The sequence below is a fragment of the Panthera pardus genome, unplaced genomic scaffold, assembly GCF_024362965.1.
Source record: "Panthera pardus isolate Hobbes unplaced genomic scaffold, ASM2436296v1 HiC_scaffold_17, whole genome shotgun sequence".
NCBI classification, from domain to species: Eukaryota; Metazoa; Chordata; class Mammalia; order Carnivora; family Felidae; genus Panthera; species Panthera pardus.
The window spans coordinates 142,164,959-142,188,049 of NW_026526732.1; the positions used below are offsets into that span (position 1 = coordinate 142,164,959).

Consider the following 23,091-nt stretch of genomic DNA (forward strand, 5'->3'; position numbering starts at 1 on the left):
GGATCCACTGTGTTCTAGGCCTTATGGATTTATGAGTGAATGATGAGGAATTATTTGCAATATTCAGAATTTTGCCCACAACTATTTTCTGAACTTCGTCCAGAGTCACTGAGATCATCTGTTGTGTGAGAGTAATAATGTTATCTAACCACAGTTCTTCTTGATGAAGAAATCCGTGTGATGCATTAAACACAATTATTATTATTATTATTATTATTATTATTAAAGATAATATTATGATTTTCCTGTGATTCTTTGATATAATTTATTTTGGTGCTGAAGGATCTATTTACTTATATAGATATTTGCCAGGCTTCTCTACTGAGCAATGATGGAACAAACCATGTTTTAATATCTCTCTTTAGAATACACACACACTCACACATTCACGCACAAAGGAAGAGTACCAGAAGGAAAACCACACAAATGTTATTGGAACTACCAGTGTTTTTTGCTTTTGTGTTCTAGTTCTTTTTACTTGGCTGCATTTCCTAAAGTTTCTATAGAAAATGCAGGTGTATTTTATTTTTTAATATAATTTATTGTCAGATTGGTTTCCATACAACACCCAGTGCTCATCCCAACAGTGCCCTCCTCAATACCCATCACCCACTTTCCCCTCTCCCCCACCACCCCCCAACCCTCAGTTTGTTCTCTGTATTCAAGAATCTCTTATGGTTTGCCTCCCTCCCTCTCTGTTTGTAACTTTTTTCCCCCTTCCCCTACCCCATGGTCTTCTGTTAAGTTTCTCAAGATCCACATATGAGTGAAAACATATGGTATCTGTCTTTCTCTGACTGACTTATTTCACTTCACATAATACCCTCCAGTTCCATCCACATTGCTGCAAATGGCATGATTTCATTCTTCCTCATTGCCAAGTAGTATTCCATTGTACATATAAACCACGTCTTCTTTATCCATTCATCACTTGATAGACATTTGGGCTCCTTCCATAATTTGGTTATTGTTGAAAATACTGCTATAAACATCGGGGTACATGTGCCCCTATGCATCAGCACTCCTGTATCCCTTGGGTAAATTCCTAGCAGTGCTATTGCTGGGTCATAAGGTAGTTCTATTTTTAATTTTTTGAGGAACCTCCACACTGTTTTCCAGAGCGGCTGCACCAGTTTACATTCCCACCAACAGTGCAAACAGTGCAAGAGGGTTCCCGTTTCTCCACATCCTTGCCAGCATCTATAGTCTCCTCATTTGTTCATTTTAGCCACTCTGACCGAAATGCAGGTTTATTTTTAAAAGAAGGAATGTTACCTGTTCTGTTTTACAACTCCAAGCAGGAAAACAGTCATTTCGCTTAATTAATGAACAGCAGGAAAAAAATGCCCTTCTTTGTTAACTCTCCTCTTACACTAAATTTCACAGCTGAATTAAAAGCAAATGTCCTCTCTTGGCATATAGCAGATTATTGCACAACACACATAGTTGATTCTGAGATCTAAATTACATCTGCTTCTGGAATTTTAACTTTATTTTTATAGTTAATATTTGTATTATTTTTTGTATATTTGGGCTATAATATTGTGTATTATTAATCAGTCACTTCAGAGTGGTGCTTTCCTTATACAGTTGATATAAGACTGTATATCTAAATGGCTAAATAAAACACAATCTATAAATGGCCAGAATGGAATGTTCATAAAATGCTCCCAAATTGGAGTTGTTTGCTTTGCATCTTACTATCCACTTCCTTAACCATAACAGTGCTCCACATACCCCCGAAGAGTGAAAAGTCTGTGGAAACTTTTAAGAGAATTTGGAAATTTAAAGATAAAGGAACAGCCCGAGTCCTAAAAAGAGCTGATGCGTAAAGTCGGTATTTGTGTTGAAAATACAATTATAAATTTAAATAAAATCCTGTAACTATGTATATGTTTGTTTACCTGATGTGGTATGTATAAGTGTATAAGGAACACATACTTACAGAGATTCTAAAAAATAGAGACAGACATAAAAAAGGAAATGATACATATAGGGACATGCCCAGATCTGCCTGAGTGAGAAATGTGCCTGTGGGAAAAGGCAGATGCTTTTTGCTTGGATGAGGTTGGTGAAGCCTTTGCCCTCAGGTGACTTCGCCAGGGACCTGTAGGTGTTTTATCCAATCTTAAGGTATATCCTGCCAGCCCCTGCCCTCTCTTCCCCCTGTTCTTCAGGATCCCCGCCAGCTGGAATTCTCTGCATCTCCCTGTGGAAGTTCAACGTGAATACTTTTAATTATTTTAATACCTTAATACTTCTTCCAGGTACTTCCCAGTTTTCATTTTGAATTCTCCATTTTTCCTTTCAAATGCTGGGTGGGTCAACAAAACCTTCTGTTTCCGTTTTCCAAATTTAGCATTTCAACATGTGTGTGATAGTTGGGCTAAAAATATACAAACATACAATTGTTAGTTAACATTGCCATATAAATGGGCAAGATGGGTTGAGTTGAGATTTCCTTGTCATTACTGAGAAGGATTTTATTTGATTACTTGTTTTTTAGGGGGAGAGGAGAGGGTAATGTTTTGTATGACCTTAGGAACCTAACCTTTGGGTATATCTTGTACTGTAGCTCATTTGCTTACAAATCTGTGGGCTACAGAGAGTTCCAAGAAAACAGTTTGTCTTGGCTTCGTCCCCTGAGGCTTGGGAGAGGACATTTTGAGATTTCTCTTTCTATTCCAATCCTTGGCCCTGCTGCAGCTGAAAATTGAGATTCAGTTCTATCCCGGGGCCTTCGTTTTCAGCCCCAGATGTTATTAAGCACATCACAGCACTGTGCTAGAAGCTGCTAAGACACAGAAGTATAAAGCATGGTGCCTGGCCAGAAGGAACTACACGAGGACATATGTCATCTGCTTTTGAAAAAAAAAATTAAAGATTAAGACAAGTAAATGATCATGTACAGAATAAGCAATAAAGACTAGAAGTATAAAGGACTTAATGAAAGAAAGATTAATTAATGACCCAAATAACTGTCTGTATAGATCAAGCATTCTTAATAAAATGCAAAAGTGGCCTGCTTCAAGAATTATCTATACACAATAAGAAAGGAAGCATTTAAGGGCTCTCAGAACTACTACCAACGTGCATGGAATCTAGAATTAGACAACTGGCTTTTGTTTTTCAGGTTCTCTGTACAGTGTGGATACCCATGCTTCTCTGTGTACTAGATGGATAGCCATCCCCCTGACATTCTGGTAAAGATCTGAGAACTTATGAGAAAATACAAAGATTTTTAATATTAAAGAACCCCAGTGTAGGACATCCTAATGCCAATAAAGCTAAGAATGCCCCCAAATGAAACAGGGGTAATTTGTGTCATTCACTGGGCTATGAGATGATGATTATCTTTGTATTCAGCTAAACATTGGTATAAATCCTACTTCTTTTTACTTTTGCACCTAGCAGAAATGGTACTTTGACAGACCCTTTTAGTCTGGCACAGCATAATGGAGAGTTATCTCCAAATAACATGTAAATCTGAGTTCACAGTATACATCCGATTCCCAGCAGAGGCACACCAAAGTAAAAGGTAAGATGCCTTGGGGCGCCTGGCTGGCTCAGTTGGTTAAGCCTCCGACTTTGGCTTAGGTCATGATCTCGCAGCTTGTGAGTTTGAGCCCCGTGCCGGGCTCTGTGCTGACAGCTCAGAGCCTGGAGCCTGCTTTGGATTCTGTGTCTCCCTCTCTGTCTGCCCCTCCCCCACTCGTGCTCGCTCTCTCTCTCTCTCTCAAAAATAAAATAGTAAAAAATTAAAAAAGGTAAGATGCCTCATGCAAGTACCCCCATTTCCTCCTCCAGCTGACCCTAGCTCAAGCATTCAGAGCCTTTCTAATCTGGCATTCACAGGCCCTCTTACAGAAGTGCCGCTTTATTGCCTGCCTTTAAATCCTTATAGGCAAAAGACAGACATCCCCCAAGACAACCCAACGACAGGCTGTTAGCCTGCCCTGATTGGCCTTGCAAACAACCAGCCCTAGTTCTAGTGACCTAACTGTAAGGAGCTAAGCTCAGTGACGCCTCAAGACTGGGTATTGTTGTACTCTGTTCCTCAGAGTAAAAACATACCTTGTTTCACTGCACTTCACTTTATTGCACTTTGCAGAGGTTGCATTTTTTACAAACTGAAGGTTCTGGATGACCCTTCATTGAGCAAGTCTATAGGCACCATTTTTCCAACAGCATTTGCTCACTTGCTATCCCTGTGTCACATTTTGGTAATTCTTGAACTATTTCAAATGTTTTCCTTATTATTTTATTTGTGATGGGAATGTGCGATTAGTGCTGTTGGATATTACTATTGAAATTGTTTTAGGGCACCGTGAATCACACCCATGTAAGATGGCAAACTTGATCGACAAATGTTGTAGGCGTTCTGAGCACTCTACCAACTGTCTCTCTTCCTCTCCTTGGGCCTCACTGTTCCCTGAGACACAACAATATTGAAATTAGGCCAGTGAATAACCCTACGGTGGCCTCTGAATGTTCAAGTGAAAGGAAAAGTCGCACATCTCTCACTTCATTTTTTAAAAATCTTTATTTATTTTTGAGAGAGAGAGTGAGCACACAGGGGAGGAACAGAGAGAGGGAGACACAGAATCCAAAGCAGGCTCCAGGCTCTGAGCTGTCAGCACAGAGCCCAATGCGGGGTTTGAAGCCACAAACCACAAGATCATGACCTGAGCCTAAACTGGAGGCTTAACCGACTGAACCACCCAGGCGCCCTGCACGTCTGTCACTTTAAATCAAAAGCTAGAAATGATTAATCTTAGTGAGGAAGGCATGCCAAAAGCCAAGACAGGCCAAAAGCTAGGCCTCTTGCATCCGTTAACCAAGTTGTGAATCCAAAGGTAACATTCTTGAAAGAAATTAAAATTGCTACTTCAGTGAACACACAAATGATAAGTGAAACAGCTTTATTGCTGATACGGAGAAGATTTTAGAAGACTAAGCTAGTCACAACATTTCTTTGAGACAAAGCCTAATCCAGAGTAAGGCTAACTCTCCATTTCTGCGAAGGCTGACAGAGGCGAGAAAGCTGCAGAAGAAAAGTTTGAAGGTGTGAGGTTGGTTCCTGAGGGCTAAGGAAAGAAGCTGTACCCACAACACAACAGTGTGAGGGGAAGCAGCGAGTGCTGGTGTAGAAGCTGCAGCGAGTTCTCCAGAAGGTCTAACTAAGATAATGATTGAAGGCAGCTACACTAAACAACAGATTGGAAGGGGATGCCACCTAGGACTTTCATAGGTAGAGAGGAGAAGTCAGTGCCTGGCTGCAAAGCTTCCAAGGACAGACCAGACCGACTCTCTCATTAGGGCCTAATGCAGCTGGTGACTTTAAGTTGAAGCCAGTGCACATTTACCATTCTGAAAATCCTAGGGCCCTTCAGAATTATGCTGACTCTACTCTGCCTGTGCTCTATAAATGGAAAAGCCTGCTTGACAGCACATCTGTTTACAACATGGTTTCCTGAATATTTTAAGCCCACTTTTGAGACCTTCTGCTCAGAAGAAAAGATTCCTTTCAAAATGTTACTGCTCATGGACAATGCCCCTGGTCACGCAGGGTCTCTGATGGAGATTCACAATGAGATTAATGTTTTCATGCCAGCTAATATACCATCCATTCTGCACCCCATGGATCAAGAAGTCATTTCGATTTTCAAGTCTTATTATTTAAGAAATACATTTCATAAAACTCTAGCTGCTGTGGATAGTGATTCCTCTGATGGATCTGGGCAAAGTCAATTGAAAACCTCCTGAAAAGGACTCACCATTTCTAGATGCCATTAAGAAACATTCGTGATTCATGGCAAGAGATCAGAATATCAACATGAACAGGAAGTTGGAAGAAGTTGATTCTACCCTTCATGGAGGACTTTGGAGGGTTCCAGACTTCAGTGGAGGAAGTAACTGCAGATGTGGTGTTAACAGGAAAGAGAATTAGAAGTGGAGTCTGAAGATGGGACTCACTGGCTGCAATCTCATGATGAGACTTGAATGGTTGAGGACTTACTTCTGACAGATGAGCAAAGAAAGTGGTTTCTTGAGATAGAGTCTACCGCTGGTGAAGATGCTGTGCAGAATGTTGAAATGACAACAAAGGATTTAGAATATTCCATAAACATAATTGATAAAGCAGAAACAGGGTTTGAGAGGATTGACTGCAGTTTTGAAAGACACTCTACTGTGGGTAAAATGCCATCAAACAGCATTTTGTTTTTTGTTTTTTGTTTTCTGTTTTTTTATAATATGATTTATTGTCAAATTGGTTTCTATACAACACCCAGTGCTCATCCCATCAAGTATTCTGTGATACACAGAAATTGGTCTTGAAAGGAAGAGTCATTCGATGTGGCAAGCTTAATTATTGTTTAAAGAAATTGGCATAGCCACCCCAACCTTCAGCAACCACCACGCTGATCAGTCAGGACCATCAGCATCGAGGGAAGATGCACTGGATTGCGACTCACTGAAAGCTCAGATGGCTAGCATTTGTAAGCAATAAGTATTTTTTAATTCAGGTATATGCATTGCTTTTTTAGACCTAATGCTGTTTAACACTTAAAGGACTATAATACAGTGTAAACGTAACTTACATACACTGGGAAACCAAAAAATTCGTTTGAGTCACTTTATGGTGGTATCCTCTTTATTCGGTGTTCTGGAACCAAACCCACACTATCTCCAAGGTATGCCTGTATTCCCCATTCTTACCCCCATCCTCTTGGCCTAATTTCCTGAGTGGTTCCCTCTGTGTTTATCATGAACTGATCATTGCCACAGCCTCAAGAACTTGGCACAATTAATGTCAAGGTAGCTATTGCCTGGTGTATAATTTCTTCAGTTTACTGGAGAAGTCAGATTTCCCCTTCTTGTTCACAAACCCACCTTTTACTGTCACTGCTTTTCAACTGCTTTCCTCATCAGTATGCTTTCCAGATCAGTCACCTAGCATGTGCGGGGCAGAGTTCCGTACTGTACATTTACTTTTCTATTTAATTGGAAACCCTAGTTGAAATTTCCAGGCACTTGTTTCCTCTTTATTTCTGCATCTCACTTTGTCTTGTGTTCCCTTGTTTGATAATCATAACTCTTCCTTTAAGTTTGGAAGAAGAAAGCAACCATCAGGAGACCAAGAAGTTGCTAATTATCAAAGAAATGCAGATGAAAATGAGATGCAGTTTTTTGCCAGTCTTATTGGTAAGAATAAAAAGATGATATCCCGTGTCGGCAAGGGCACAGGTGAGCTCTTACTCTGCAGGTAGAGTGGATGGGGCCAGTGGGGGCTGCCACACAGAGGAGCCTGGTCCTGAGGCCAGGGGTTAATCCCATGTGTAATTTTTAGCTTGTTCCCCCTTGCTGGACAGCCATAAAGAGCATTTGTACAGATTTTTCAATGGGTATGCTTTTTGGCTTAGCAATTTAATTTCTAGAAATTTGTTTTTAAAGATGAATGTACAAAAATGTATGTAAAAAGTTATTTTTTACATAATTTACAATAGGGAATTGAGTTGTGATACATTCATTTAATTGACTATAATGCAGCAATTGTCAATGTCAATGAAGACCTATTTATATATTGACCTGGGTACACTTCCAAAATATGTGTTCTGTTACCTTTGTGACAAAAAATGCATTTATATGTATACACTTACACACACACACACACACACACACACACACACACACACACACTTACAAACAAGTCTGGAAAGGTAAACACCAAAGTTTCACAGTGTTATCTCTGGGTTCTAAGACTGGAATAATCTTTTTCATTCTATATTTTCTAAACTTTTTGCATTGGGCATACATCACTTTAAGATCAGATGAAATAAAGGCATTTAAGTCATGTTCAAGATACAAAAGTGAAATACTCTCTAACTCATAACATTTTCCTTACGTTATAACCAAATCACTTGGCAAACATGCAATAATAATTATGACAAAAGTAAGTGCCATGTATTGAGTGTTTGCTGATAGGCATTGCATTAATTTTTTATATGCATCATCTAATAAAAACTCCACAATAATTGCATGAGGCAGATAACATGCAGCTAGCAAGATGAAATACAGAGTCAGAATGTGAATCCTGTTTTGTCTGTCTCCCGAGCTGTTCTTTTGTGGCCCTTGAGCCACAAAGAAGTGAGGTGTAATAATGACCCTCACCCGGATCCTGTTTCTGAGGAATTTACAGGGCAAACTGCAAGCTGTATTCTAGAATGGGCTTGCTCTTTCCACATTATTCACTGTCAGAAACTAAAGTCTACCTGGAATTCTGGATTGTCTTCACTGTTGTTCATTCACTCTGTTGTATAGAAATGATCTTATCCAGAATGTCTGATAAGAGACAAGGTGTGGAAATGTATCCCCCTTTGTACCCTAAGGGATTGGCTTCTGAACTAAGATGGAAAACAGGGCCATAAAGTAAATATCCACCCACTGCAATTGGCTCATTTTTGGTATGTTAGAAATAGATTAACCAGTGCTTGTTTTAATACTAGACAGTTTATGTACAAGTAACCACAGCTGATAAAACTCAAGAGTTCATGCCAATAATGAAATTCCTCATAGTTCAAGTAATCATGGGGCCACTAACCTATGAGGTAGTTGCTAAGAAACACAGGGACAGATCCTAATTATTCTTATTAGCCACCATTTGGGTCAAATGACTAACTTTTCCAAAGTTCATGCCTTCATTCTTCATTATTATCAGTCAAAGGGTAATAGCAGAAATGTATGGGATTTTTGTTTGTTTGTTTCAGTCAGTATCACTGATTTCACCGAAACATGTTCTCAGATGGCTTATGTTGAATATGTCACACAACTAGACATGTGGAGATGATGGCTCAGATGACTGGAAACAAACCCTGGGATCACCTCTTGCCCAACCTCATAAACACAGGATATTACTTACTCTTTGGGGACTCCCTGGGTGACCCTGTCCTGCCCATGGCTTCCCTGGGCATCCTTCCAGGTAGTGCACAGAATCTTCTTCCTTGGCTTAGCTGGGCTTGGAACCATTGTGTTTCCTCACTCAGTTAGGAAACTACAGTTTACACATATTTGTTTCTAAAAGATTTGAGTTTGATATTCATGTTTTAGCATTCTCGGTGTTCTTTTCTTGAAAAGCACTTTACGACTTTCATAAATATTCTTTGCAGATAGTTTGTAAGTTTGTAATAACTTATGATGTGGGTCTAGTCCAGCTGTCTGCCCTCTCCTAGGGTAGGGCTGCTTCTGATTCTAGCTTAGGTACCCTTCTCTCATGGTTCTGGTTCTGCCTTGGCTTCTGACTCAGGGGAGCTGTCCCTCTGCCCCCACACTGGCCACGCTTTCTGGTTCGAATGTTGATCCATCTTTTGTTGTTAAAGCAACTTCTCTGCTCAGTCCATAAGTGCCCCCAGTCAGCCTTTTAAAACGCAGACTTTTCTGCCGCAATCACACAACCTCAGCAGTGTGTGCAATAGTAAGTTCCTTGCTTTAGCTATTTTTATTTCTGCTTGCCACAGCTCAGCTCTTTACAAAGGCAGGACATTTTAGAGAGGCTGACTTGAATCAGAAAAATGCGTGGCCAACAACTTCTGCCTCTAAAAAGGCTGTTTCGGGGCGCCTGGGTGGCTCAGTCGGTTAAGCGGCTGACCGGCTCAGGTCATGATCTCGCGGTCCGTGAGTTCGAGCCCCGCGTCGGGCTCTGTGCTGACAGCTCAGAGCCTGGAGCCTGTTTCGGATTCTGTGTCTCCCTTTCTCTCTGACCCTCCCCCGTTCATGCTCTGTCTCTCTCTGTCTCCAAAATAAATAAACGTTAAAAAAAAAAAATATTTATAAAAAGGCTGTTTCCTCAGAGGCACAAAGAAAAGGCTGTGTCCTCAGCCCACAGCAGGGGCATTAAACAAAAGACGGTACTTTGTGCTGGAATGGCAGGGTGGGGACAACCAAGATGAAATTAGTGACAGACTCTGGCTTTAGGGAGCTTCAGCCTTGTAAGAGAGACAAGACAAATACATAAATATCGGTGATGTGAGGTAAAAGGTGGTATACCACACCTGATACAAAGTGTGGGATAGTTGGAAAGACAGAAGTTACTTTTTTTTTTTAATGTTCATTCATTTTTAAGAGAGAGAGAGAGCGCCTAAGTAGGGGAGGGGCAGAGAGATAGCACTGCACTGACAGCAGTGAGCCTGATGCGGGGCTCAAACTCATGAACTGTGAGATCATGACCTGAGCCCAAGTCAGATGTTCAACAAACTGAGCCATCCAGATGCCCCAGAGCGGAAATTATTTTTGAGTGGGAAGATCAGGGATGACTTTTGGCAGACCCGTGAATTGAGACAAAATTTAGAAAAGAAAGTTAGACAGGGAGAACATTTCAGATAGAGGAGGATCAATACGATCAGGGCTGTGTATGGTCTGGTTTCCTTATTTTATGGATTCATAAACAGATCCAGAGAAATGACGTGACTTCCAGAAGATTTCTACCAAATTGGGTTTTTTCCTGAGATCAGCCTTCACCAATGCTGGCTCCCCGAGAGTTCTAAACGGTTTTATCACTCTCTGAATTTTTAGCTTTAAAATCAATTGAAAGGGTAGTGTATTAGTAGTGGCGTGGAAATGTGTAGGTGCTGTGGACAGGACTTGTAGTACTTTTGATGCCCTGAGGAAAGAACAGCAGCATCAGGCCTCGCCTGTCTTTATTACTGGTGGGTGGGTTGGGAACCCGGCAGCAGTCGTGTGTGCCCTTCTGCATGCCCGGGGCCAGGCACCACAGCCATGCGCACCCCCAGGCCAGCTTGGCGCTGGATGGCCTGCGGACTTTCTGGCTTTCTGCTTAGGGTGGCCAGGTCTAGCAAATAAAAATGCAGGACATCCAGTTAAATTTGAATTTCATATAAACAACAGATTTTTAGTGTGTGTGTCCAGTACAATATTTGTAACCTGACTTCAGTTTTTTTTATATGATCGGAGTTTTTATTTGCATAATTTCCATGAGTCGTTTTGCCTTAAAAACAACTAATTGGCATTTGTGTTTGGCCCTTAAAAAAAAAAAAAGTACCACTGAACATGGCCTCAGAGATTTTTAAAGATCAAGATCCAGGGGAAGTTAAGGTGAATAGACTTCAATATGTCTTACTGTCTTTATATATCCAACACCTGCTTCATGGCCAGCAGGCAGTAAATGTTTTCTGAATAAACGTAAGAATGAAGAAGTTAGCACATTCCTGATTTTTATTCCCTATCATTTTAGAGTCTCCCTTTATGCAGTGACAAATTTAAGCCCTAAATGCAGTTCTTTCCTACCTGTGTTCAGTGGGGAGAGAATGAGAAACATCTCCTATCATGGTTAGTGTTTCCCTAAAGATTAATTCACACCTCCTGAATAGGAGTGACCCAAGTAATCAAGCATTGTTTACCAAAAAAAAAAAAAAAAAAAAAAAAAAAAAGAGGGATTATCTGCTAAGTGGTCCTGGGTTCACATCTCTTGGATCCTAGGCATCCTTACTCTGTCTTCTAATATGGCTGGCTATAAAGCAATAATCTAAACTTTGCGGATTAAATATCCCAGACGTCATTAACGGCTAATGCTCATTTTATAAGAGATCAGATGTCTGAAGTCATTCATGAGATATAATTCACTACAGATGAGGTCTCTCCACTTTGGTACAAAGTGTTTTTGGTCCTGACACTCCATTTTGAAGATATTAAAGCAAAAACTAAAAGCATGGCCTACAGCTTGTGTTAATTATCCTTGGGTAGTTTATGGAAGCATTTGAGTTCTTAAGACATAGTTATCTAATATGATTAAAAAGGCCTGTCTCCATGTTAGGGCTGTTTCTGTACTTTAATGCTCATTTTATTCTCCTATAGTTTAAGTGCTTTGGGTTCTAGTAGGCCAAGCGAATGAATATTTGAAGGCAGATAATGAAAAGGGGAACAAGGTGTGAATGGTGATTTTATTTGTTGGACTGTGGTTGACACACTGGATTCTTTTGGCCTGGACAGCTCTTTCATCAGAAGCCCAAGTACTTGATTCTAAATTAGAAAGTCTTGAGTGGGAAAGCATGAACATACTGTTTCATTCTTCCAGTTATTTAATGCTTTCTCCACTGCTAATGCTTTTTGCTCGTTGGGTTTTGTGAGCTCCAGGGAATTCTTGTCAAAGAAGGAATGAGCCCTTCATCACAACCAGCAATACTTGTATTTCTCTCTTGCTTTCCCCAATAACCTTTTCACAGGAAAAGTTTGCATATACATGGAGCTGGGTATTTTTAAAGACTTCCTGAAACAAATGTTTGTTCTAATTACAGTTTTATATAGTTTATGCCACTTGAAGAAAACCCACAGTGTGAAAATGTGCACTTATGGAAATAATAAATTATAGCAACGTCTAACACCTGGTTCCTGATAGCTTGCTCAAAGGATGGATAAACAAATGCAGAAATAGCCACCAACCACTGTAATCGAGGCCATAAAATAAGTAATTAGATCATATTAACAAATCAAACCCATCTGGAAGCAACACAGGAATGGCTTTGGGTTTTAACCAAAGGACCTAATTCATTCCAAGGACCCAATAATAGCAAATAAAGTGTATCTCTCTCCTATAGTATCAATTTCAAGGAAAGCAACACGAAATGCTGTAAATTAACTTTTTGAATTTCATCTGTTTTTTTTTTTTAATTTTGCTTTGAGAATGTAGGGGTTTTATAATTTTTTATTTTACTAACTCTTCATGTTCATTGTGGAAAAGTGCTAATGGACAAAAAAACAAAAAGAAAATAGAAACTACTGGTAATTCTGCCACTCAAAGATAACAATTGTTGGGGCGCATGGGTGGTTCAGTGGCTAAGTGTCCTACTTCAGGTCAGGTCATGATCTCATGGCTCCTGAATTCGGGCCGCATCAGGCTCTGTGCTGACGGCTCAGAGCCTGGAGCCTGTTTCAGATTCTGTGTCTCCCTGTCTCTCTGCTCCCCCCCTGCTTGTGCTCTGTCTCTCCCTCTCTCAAAAATAAATAAACATTAAAAAAATTTTTTTAAAGATAACAACTGTTATTATTTGGTTGTAATCCTTCAACATTTTCAATGAATACATATAAATATGTATTTTAATAAAAATGAACTCATGCTTTATTTACTGTTTTTAAACCTGTGTTTTCATTCAATTGTGACACCTCATATCAATATGTATGTACATCTTTAGCATGTGGGGACTATGTACAGATTTGGGGGGATTTGTGGACTCTTCACCCACAAAAATGTATACAAAATTTTGTGGGTTGTATGTGTATATGTATAACTTTAGGGAGAGATTACAGTCGTACATTTTCCAACTCAAGAGCATATTAAGACTCTCAGTGTGTTCTTGTCTTCTTCATTCTTTCTCTGTATTTTTCCTTTTCTTTTCTTTCTTTCTTTCTTTCTTTCTTTCTTTCTTTCTTTCTTTCTTTCTTTCTTTCTTTCTTTTTTTTGAGAAAGAGTGAGAGTGTACAGGAGAGAGAGAATCTTAAGTAGGCTTCATGCCCTGCACAGAGCCTGACGTGGGACTAAATCTCATGCCTGTGAGATCATGACCTGAGCTGAAATCAAGAGTCAGACACTTAACTGACTGAGCCACCCAGGTGCCCCTTCACTTTTCTTTATGTAGGTCCTACATCATTGTTTTTAACTGTTTAATGGTCATTTTTAAGAAGACATTTAATATTATTAAGTTTTCAATATTTCTTTGATTTTTATTGTGTCTTAGGGTCTCTTGTTAACTTTGTAAACCCATCTTTAATTTAATGTAGAACTGAGTGATAATGTATGGCTCAATTTACATAAATTTGTTCTAGATTTATATTACATGAACACATGTTTCATATACATGCCTCATACACATATGTTTCATATATGTTTCATACACATGTTTTATAAACAGCTGTATACCATTTTCCATATGATAGAATAATACTAATTATTTATTATGAAATGAAAACATATCCACAAGGATTTACTTTGTATTTTTACATAACAAAATCTTTTAAAATCTTTCAAAATTTTTACAACTTTTTCATTAAAATAATATATATGTTCTGCATTTTTGTATATAAATAAACCAAGGCTGTTTAAAATTTTTGCTAAAGGAACCAGCTGAGAAATGTTTATCTCTAAAGTTCAGTGTTATCTAAAAATATAACTTCATGCAAGACAGAATTATAGAAAAGGAATTCAGAGAGTTGGAGCAGGGGCGGATAAAGCTATCACTATGCCTTCAAATTAATGGACTGGCAGGAGAATCTGTCAATGGAAAACTAACCATGGAGACAGGTAACAGTGGGAAAGCCCAATCCATTTCCAAAGGCCCTATTCCTCCAAATTTCCCAGTCAACTTCTGTTCCATAGGTTTTATCCACTGAGGTCCCCATTCCTCTCCACCCCATTCCTCTCCTTGCCCCACCTTCCTATCCCTGTCCCCCCAAACCACCACCACCCCCCCACCTGCTCCCTTCCTGCCACTCTCCCTGTCTTTCCTCATTCCCCACACTTGATGTTCTCACCATCCAAAGTCCTCAGAGGGGCTTTCTTGGTAGCTTCTGCACACTGTAATCCAGTTGGCCTTTTCCCCCTTGCCTTAGGCATCTGTCTCTTTCTACTTGTTTTAACTTCTCTCTCAGCTCCTTCAGCCTCTGCTGCAATGGCAGGAAACATTTTCTACCGTGTTTCTGTTGACTGTTATTGCTGCCTTCCCAAATATGACTTGTCTTTTATAATATATTCCTACCTCGAGCAGTGCTGCTCGCTAACTAGCCTCTCTACCCCCATCCTACCATGCCACCATTCTCTTTCCTGCAAGTCAGTTTCTCATTTATTATGGATTTATGTAGATGAGATTCATGTTTGTAGGAAACACAAATCACATAGTGTTTGCCTATAGCAAACAAAGAGTTCAAAAGATTCATACAGAATTTAAAGAGGTGGTTATTAGTATCTGTAGATTGATGAGTTTATGTTATTTTCATTATTTACATTTGTGCTAAACCACTGAACCTTTCTGTGTCTACTTAAGGTAAAATGTTTGATCATTTCAAGAAATATGTGCCTTTAAATTGGGTATGTGAATATCTGGATTGACAAAATCAGAATCAATTTTTATAACTTCTCAAAAGCCTTCATCATTGCATTATAAAAGAGCTTTTAAAATATGCCTTTAACAAAATACTAAAGTGCTGGGGAAAAAAAAACAAAAAGCAACAACAAAAACAAAAATCAAAAGTCTTCAGTATCTTCAAAGTTGTTTTAGTTTATTTAAAAATTATTTCAGGGGCGCCTGGGTGGCTCAGTCTGTTAAGCGTCCGACTTCGGCTCAAGTCATGATCTCACGGTCCGTGAGTTCAAGCCCCGCGTCGGGCTCTGTGCTGACAGCTCAGAGCCTGGAGCCCACTTCAGATTCTGTGTCTCCCTCTCTCTCTGCCCCTCCCCCGTTCATGCTCTGTCTCTCTCTGTCTCAAAAATAAATAAACGTTAAAAAAAAAATAAAACTTATTTCAGGGGGCGCCTGGGTGGCTCAGTCGGTTAAGCGTCCGACTTCAGCTCAGGTCACGATCTCGCGGTCCGTGAGTTCGAGCCCCATGTCGGACTCTGGGCTGACGGCTGGGAGCCTGGAGGCTGCTTCCGATTCTGTGTCTCCCTCTCTCTCTGCCCCTCCCCCGTTCATGCTCTGTCTCTCTCTGTCTCAAAAATAAATAAACGTTAAAAAAATTTTTTTTAATTATTTCAAATTAGTGTTTGAAAATTCCATAAACTGAAGTACATGGCCTCAAATGCATTTTCCTGTAAATAGGCCATACATTCACCATTAAAGAGGCAAACGAGCGTGGGTTTTGATGTGGATTTTTCACAGTTGCCATTTGAAAACACTGGAGTCTCAAGCAGTTGTGCAACTATACACTTGAGGTGCCATAGAACTGAGCTTTTATAGAGGTCAAGGAAATACTCATTACTGAGACAAATCTTGAAGGTAAACTCTGCATAGGAATTTCCTCTGCAACACAGAAACCATGAATTTTCTGGCCGCCTACTGTTATTAAAAAGGGCTCATTCCAACAAAGTGGCTGACATTGAACTCAAATCCTTGCACATGAGGGTCCATGTCTTTCACTTACTGATTAGAGCTGGGGGAGTGTGTAATGTATATAATACTTGTCACAGACCAAAAGAAAAAACTCTTGAAGTAACCACCTTTAAGCCAATTGGGAATGCTGCTTTCAGCAGAATCTAACAAAAAATAAACATGAAACTAATGACCCTGAAAAATATTTGTATAGTTTCCTTTGGTCATGGTCCTGTTGGCACACTTTCAGCCTTCAGTTTTTCGTGTCCTGTGGATTGTAGTTAATCATAAATTGTGAAAGTTTTGTTCTTATCAGAACTTTCTTTTTGTAAATTACGTGCTATCCCAACACTGTATGTTTTAGAGGTCACACTGCAGAAAAGAGGCCTGTCATGTTAGCAAAGTCAAAATAAAGGCTTCCTTTGCCCCCCACCATTAGGTCTCAAGAACCTCACTGTCACATCCTGTTAAAAATTCTTTTCTTTGAGTTGCCAGACACAAAGTTGAGCTTGTGGTTTGCATCTTTATTTATTAAAAAATAAAAAAATCTATGAAAAAGTTTGAATGGCCAGTACAAACTTAGTATAACAGGGATTATGGCAAGTGCAAGGTGTTTTGCTGAATTGATTGAGAGGCTTTGTGATATGTGCAGAAAGAGTGGATATTTCTGATTCAAAAGTCCTGTTTTTAAATCCCGTTTTCTGAATTTGTAACAGGATGCGAGTTACTTGACTTCTGAGCTCTCCTGTCCTCATCTATGGAGGAGGGAAAATAATTTATAGGTTTATGGTACAGATCAATAACAAAAGGCATATGTGAGTTTCTGACGTGTAATGGATTTTCAATAAAAGTAGTAATAAAATAATTGGAGAAAGGCAGTTATAAAGAGAACCAGACTATGAGATTCTCTCTAATTCTTTTTCCAATTAAATTAAAAAACACATACACACACACAGTGGCCAGGACATAGTTGACCATCAAGAGATGTTACTCTTTAACATTGCAAGTCATTGTTTGGTTTCCAGGGCTGAAAAGACAACGTATATATTCTTGAGTCAACATTCAACAATAGATGGGATGCCTGGGTGGCTCAGTCGGTTAAGCACCCGACTTCAGCTCAGGTCATGATCTCACTGCTTGTGAGTTCAAACCCCACATCGAGCTCTGTACTGACAGTTCAGAGCCGGGAGACTGCTTCAGATTCTGTCTCCATCTCTCTGCCCCTCCCCTGCTTGCATGCTCTCTCTCTCTCTCTCTCTCTCTCTCATATAAAATTAAAGAAAAAAATTAAAAAAAATTTTTTAAAAACATTCAACAATAGATTGCCTCATTGTAATGCCTCTTAAATATTAGTGTGCATTTAGATGACCCAGGAATGTTGCTGAAGTGCAGATTCAGCAGGTCTGGTATGGGGCCTGAGTTCTTGTTCGGTAGGTCTCGGATGGAGCCTGTGACTCTGCATTTCCAAGAGGTTCCCAGGTGATGCCTTTAAGTTGACTTACTGTTCACACTTTGAATCTCAAGACATTGATGACAATAAATATCCTGTTTTTTCCTTGCAATATCTTATTTCATAGAGCATAAAGAGTTTAGAGATGATATTATTTCACACGTTTTCCAAATGAGAAATTTGTGACCAACAGAGGTTGATGAATTAATTAAAATTTGAGATCCTTCAAGCTAACAGTTCAGCTGCATTTCTTATCTACCATGGTCAATTTTTTAAATTGTGTAACTATTCTCCCATCCCTCCTATTTGGTTTTCATGTTCCTAGAAGTTAAGAATAATCAAGTTTCTTCTTAGATCTTTATCACTATTTTCCAGTTCTTTCTGAGATCGTTGCTCATGTTAGTATGTAACCATAGTTTGTCAGCATCCACACTACTTAAGCCCATCAAGAAACAGCCCATCTTTAAAAAAAATTTTTTATTTAATGTTTATTTTTGAGAGCGAGCAAGAGAGAGAGAGAGAGAGAGAAAAGGAGAGGGGCAGAGAGAGATGGAGACACAGAATCTGAAGCAGGCTCCAGGCTCTGAGCTGTGTACACAGAGCCTGACACAGGGCTTAAACCCATGAGCCGTGAGATTATGACCTGCGCCGATGTCAGACATTTGACCGACTGAGCCACCCAGGCACCCCAAGAAACAACCCATCCTTGATGGAGCCATCTTTAGTGGCAAAATGATTGGTAGAGGTCAGGCAGGTTTTGATGCTTTGGGGTATACTTAATATCAGATAGGTTTTTATATCAGAACGCCTCCCTAGTGGTTTGGAATAAGCTGCCTACTCCTGCCTCAGAACCCGTGAGAAGCCAGATGACCTAAGAGCCGTCAGCTCAGCGATACTAGGCATTTCCATGGTTCTACCACAAAATAGCCCTGACCCACCAATAGGGATATTTTTTATTGCCTTGTTCTTTCTACCTCAATATCAGAGGACAAGGTCCCATTGCTTTGGAATCCCTAGCCTTGTTTTTGTAAATTCCCTGGAATAAAATTGTGCTGTAGGACAATTCTGTTATCTTTGTCCCTCAATTATGAAGGCATGCTCCCTTGCCCCACCCCCCACCCCGGGACATAACTCCTTTAGTCGTTCCTGTGGTTGAGGACCCCAGGTTAGGTATGCTCTTAGGAATGCCCATTCCTCTTTTCTCCCAGGTGTCTCACAACCAGTACCATAGACATAGGGTTTCTAACCCATGTTTAGAAGCTAATACTGACGGGAACATGTTCATAGAATTTTTTTTAACAAAGATTAATTCAGAATAATGAGAACATCATAATCACCCTCAATGTATAAATGATTTTAATTTAATAAACAGTTAAATGTAACATAATCATAAGAATGTTGCAGAAGAGCAAGTTTAGTTTGGATCGCTGGTCTCTTTTCACAGTGAGATAATAAATGTTCTTGAGCCAAAGGCAACTGGACAGAAGTCTCAGGATTGCTGCTCTTTCTTTCCTTTTCTTTCTCTTTCTTTCTTTTGTTCTTTCGTTCTTTCTGTCTTCCTTCCTTCCTTCCTTCTTTCCTTTTTCTCTTTCTTTCTCTCTCTCCCTCCCTTCTTTCCTTCCTACCCTCCTTCCTTCCTTCCCTTTTTTTATTTCTTATCTTCTGTCTTTTTGGGTGTGTTATAGGGTACTGTAAAGGGATTCATTGTTTACCTATCATAATATAGCATAAATATTTTTAATGTCAATAAATATACATTTTCACCATTTTTTAAATAGTTGCTTAACTATGTACATAATGGTGCAATAATTAAATAATATGCTAATGTGGGGCATTCTGATTCTTTCTCAACTTCTCTTGTTTTTATTAACCAAGCTGGTCAGTGGCTTTGTTAAGATCGAAGCAACTGCTGCTCAGTTATTTCTTGCTTACCTATTCAACTATTTACCTCCTCAAAGAATTCTCATAAGTATGTTATTTCCCTTTAGATATACATTACCCAGCATGGTATTTAAATGAAGTTAGTAATTTTGCGATAGTATGGTAACTATAGGGATTAAAACCTCGGATTCTGACGTCAGCCTGCCTGAGTTTGAATGCCAGCTCTGCCATTTGCTAGCTGTGTGACCTTGGACAAGATATTCAACCCCTTTGTACCTTAGTTTCCTCACCTAAGGTAAGGGGATGATAATAGTACTTTTCTCACCTAGTTGTTGTGAAGATTAAGGAAATGATGTATTTAAAAGGTACAGAATAGTATCTAGCATTTAGTACTTGCTCAAGTAATATTAGCTACTTTTAATGATAATTAACTTGCTCTGCCTTTTTATTCACACTATTAAACCTAAATTCCCACCGAAATGTGGCTGCAGACAAACTTCATTTTTTGGCAAGAAATACTGGGAACAGAAAGAGAGGAATGAAGTGGTCTCAAGGAGGTAAAGCACATAGGAAATACGGTCAGTTCTTGTTATGTGTTCAGATACTGAATGTTTAGTACAGTCAAGTCGCTGGACTAGGCTACAGGTGTCAGAGGCATCTCGCATAGTCACCAGACACCTGTCAGTCACCTGCCATCAGCCAGGTTATGTGTTCCAACACAGGTAGATTATCTATGATCTTTCCTGTCCATATGGATGAGAACTGAATGGCATACATTTACTTTTACTTCTCCCCTAGGATTCTTTCTCCTAGCGAAAGCAGAGAAAAAGTAGTTTTTGGTTTACTTGGGCTTTTCCTAAAGAACGGACTTTATTATAATCATTTGACCTCCCTAAAGAGCCTTTTCTGCAAACAGTTCTTCACTATCCAGCAGTGTTCTGGCATCTGGGAGAGCCCTCAGCAGGGGCAGTGACTAGGTATGAACTTGGGAACTATTTTGGGAGATAGGAAAATGCAGGGAATTTGGGGTCAATCGTTCACTCTTAACTACTAGAGGAGTACATTAGGAACATTTGAATTAGGCATTTTTCTGCATTTTAATTGTTAGACCAAGTCCTTGGTTGTTAAGGAAATAAATTCTACAACAAATCAAAGGTATGAAGGAAAGCCCAAGCATTTTTCTTATCTAAAGAGGCTCTGTGGTCTGAAGCACTGAGAAAAAAAAAACTTGCATATCAAAAGGCCTGATCTTCATTTTTGGTTTTGTACCAGATTTAGTTTTGTACTAGAAAAGGTAGAGCAACCCAGTTCTTTCATTTAGGCGGAAGTTCCTAGTCCTCCTTGTAAGCCTATACTATTATTGTTCAGGATAAGAGTCTTGATGGAGTAGCCAAAGCCTAGCAGGATTGAATGATCTGTGTGTGGTCACTCAGCTAATCAGCAGGCTTATTTCTTACAGTGCTTTCTTGTGGACTAGGATTCCACTTTGGCCCTCCTTCATGGGATGTTTCCTAGAATATATGCTTTCTGAACAAACTATAGAGAAGAAATTGTCTTCTAAAGAAAAAGCCAAAAGGAAGAATAGATTAATCATTGCTTCTAACCTGAGAGTATCTGTTGAAAATTGTATATATACTGAAAATCACAAAATTTTTTTCTTTTACTCTAAAGAGTGGGTATATCCTAGAACTAATAGGGATTTTTAAGAGCTCCAGAATTTCTGAGAAACGTGTTCAGGGAAAATACAAGTAGGTAAACATTTGAAGCCTGGTTGGGTGGGAATTGTAGATCCAGTCCTCCTCATAGGTTACAGAGGAAAGTAGCAACTATGAATAGTCGAATGAGTGTTCATCATGAGAGGATCAGCACACCCATGCTATGGAATACTATGTAACTATTAAAATGAAGTATATAATAATGAAATATATTAATGCATTAAAAATGTTATGAAATGAGGACAAAAATGAAGTGAAATGGAAGATAATCTGTGATAAATTGTTTAGAAAAATCATGGTGCATAATACTATTCAGAATGTGATCTCTGTGTTGTAAAAAGCAACACAAAATCTGTAAACACATGGGTATAGGTAGACGCCTTGGTTAAGAGCTAGATGAACATATTTCAACTATTAGCAGTAGATTTCCCAAGGTATTGAGAGTGAATAAAGAAGGTGAAAATGATGGCAGGGTGTTGGGGAGAGGAAACCGGAGAGACACATTTGCTTTATTCATATCTGCATTGTTTGAAATTGTTCTCATAAACATGTATTTTTATAATATTTTATATAAAAAGCCGTAACAAATCTTTGTATCAGAAATGAATCTCTTCGTGTGTCTGGTAGTTTGAAGCTCTGTTCTACAAAGAAACATGTCAGTCAGCAAATAGTGCAAATGACAAGTATTCCTCCACCTGAAGAAACTCCATAAAAAAATTATAATATAAATTGTCTCACACCTGTAAATATCAGCTGTCACATGTCACAGATTATAGGAAGAAATAAAAATGAAATCCAAAGCTGCTGTAGATGGAAATCATTACATCTAGTTTGAGCGGGCTGATACTAACAGCAGAAGGGAAATGTATACAGGTAAAAAAAAAAAAAAAAGATGCCGATGGTATGCAAACGTTTTCATAATAATGTGAGAAAGATATGCTGCTGCTCTATTATGATACTTAGCATCTTAGATACTGATTGCCTTCCTTATACCTTCCTTATAAAGCATTCCATCCCAACACAGAGGAGAATAATTCCCCTGGAAATGAATCCGTTAACTAATGAACACATTTGTACTGAGAACTTCAAGTGTGCACGCTCTAGATACGGGTGGGGGAGGGGAGCACAAGGATGAATGAGAGCCAAGCACTGCTTCGTGGAGCTTATAAACTACTGGGGAGCTAAGGTGCTACACTGGCTCTGGAGTACAATGGGGACGGTAGTAAGCACACAAATGCATAAACTGAACTAGGACTTCACAATAGAGTGGTTGGATGGTCCCGCCAAGGACAGGTGTTTTGTTTTCTATTTTGTTTCATCTTAGAATAGAAAAAAATCTGACCATCATTATAAGCAGAGGGGAAAGAGTATGGAGAGGTGACAATGAGGTAAGAGAAAGGAGGTGATTAATAGGAGGTAACCCAGGGAGAAGCCTAAAGGGAGCCCAGGGGGCAAGAACTGCCAGGAGAAGGAAAGATATTACACAAAATATGTAAAAGAAAGAAGAGGGCCTGTGTAGTGAGGAAGAGATGCTCTGAGGTGACGGAAGAGCAAATCGGAGGAGTCCTCAGAACAGCCCTGACTTTCTCTGTCGAGCGGGAAGTTACAGTATTGACAGAATGAGAGTCTTGGTAGGCTTGAGGGCTGTGGAAGGTCTTGGAACAGCCTCTGTGAAGAGTATATGTCAACCAGGGATTAGAACTTTTAGGTAAATACCTTGTAGGGCAATTGTTGGATTGTAGGGTGGTTCTATTTTTAACTTTTTGAGGAACCTCCATATTGTTTTCCAGAGTGGCTGCGCCAGTTTGCGTTCTCACCAACAGTGCAAGAGGGTTCCTCTTTCACTGCATCCTTGCGAACATCTGTTGTTTCTTGTGTTGTGGATTTTAGCCATTCTGACGGTTGTGAGATAATATCTCACTGTAGTTTTGATTTGTATTTTCCTGATGATCAG

At 39.4% G+C, this 23,091-nt stretch overlaps 1 protein-coding gene across 3 annotated transcripts in view; it reads left to right on the forward strand.

Annotated features, from left to right (window-relative positions):
- KIF6 (kinesin family member 6) overlaps nucleotides 1-23,091 on the forward strand; it is a 385,916-nt gene that overhangs the window by 154,817 nt on the left and 208,008 nt on the right. The gene's annotated exons all lie outside the window — the stretch shown is intronic.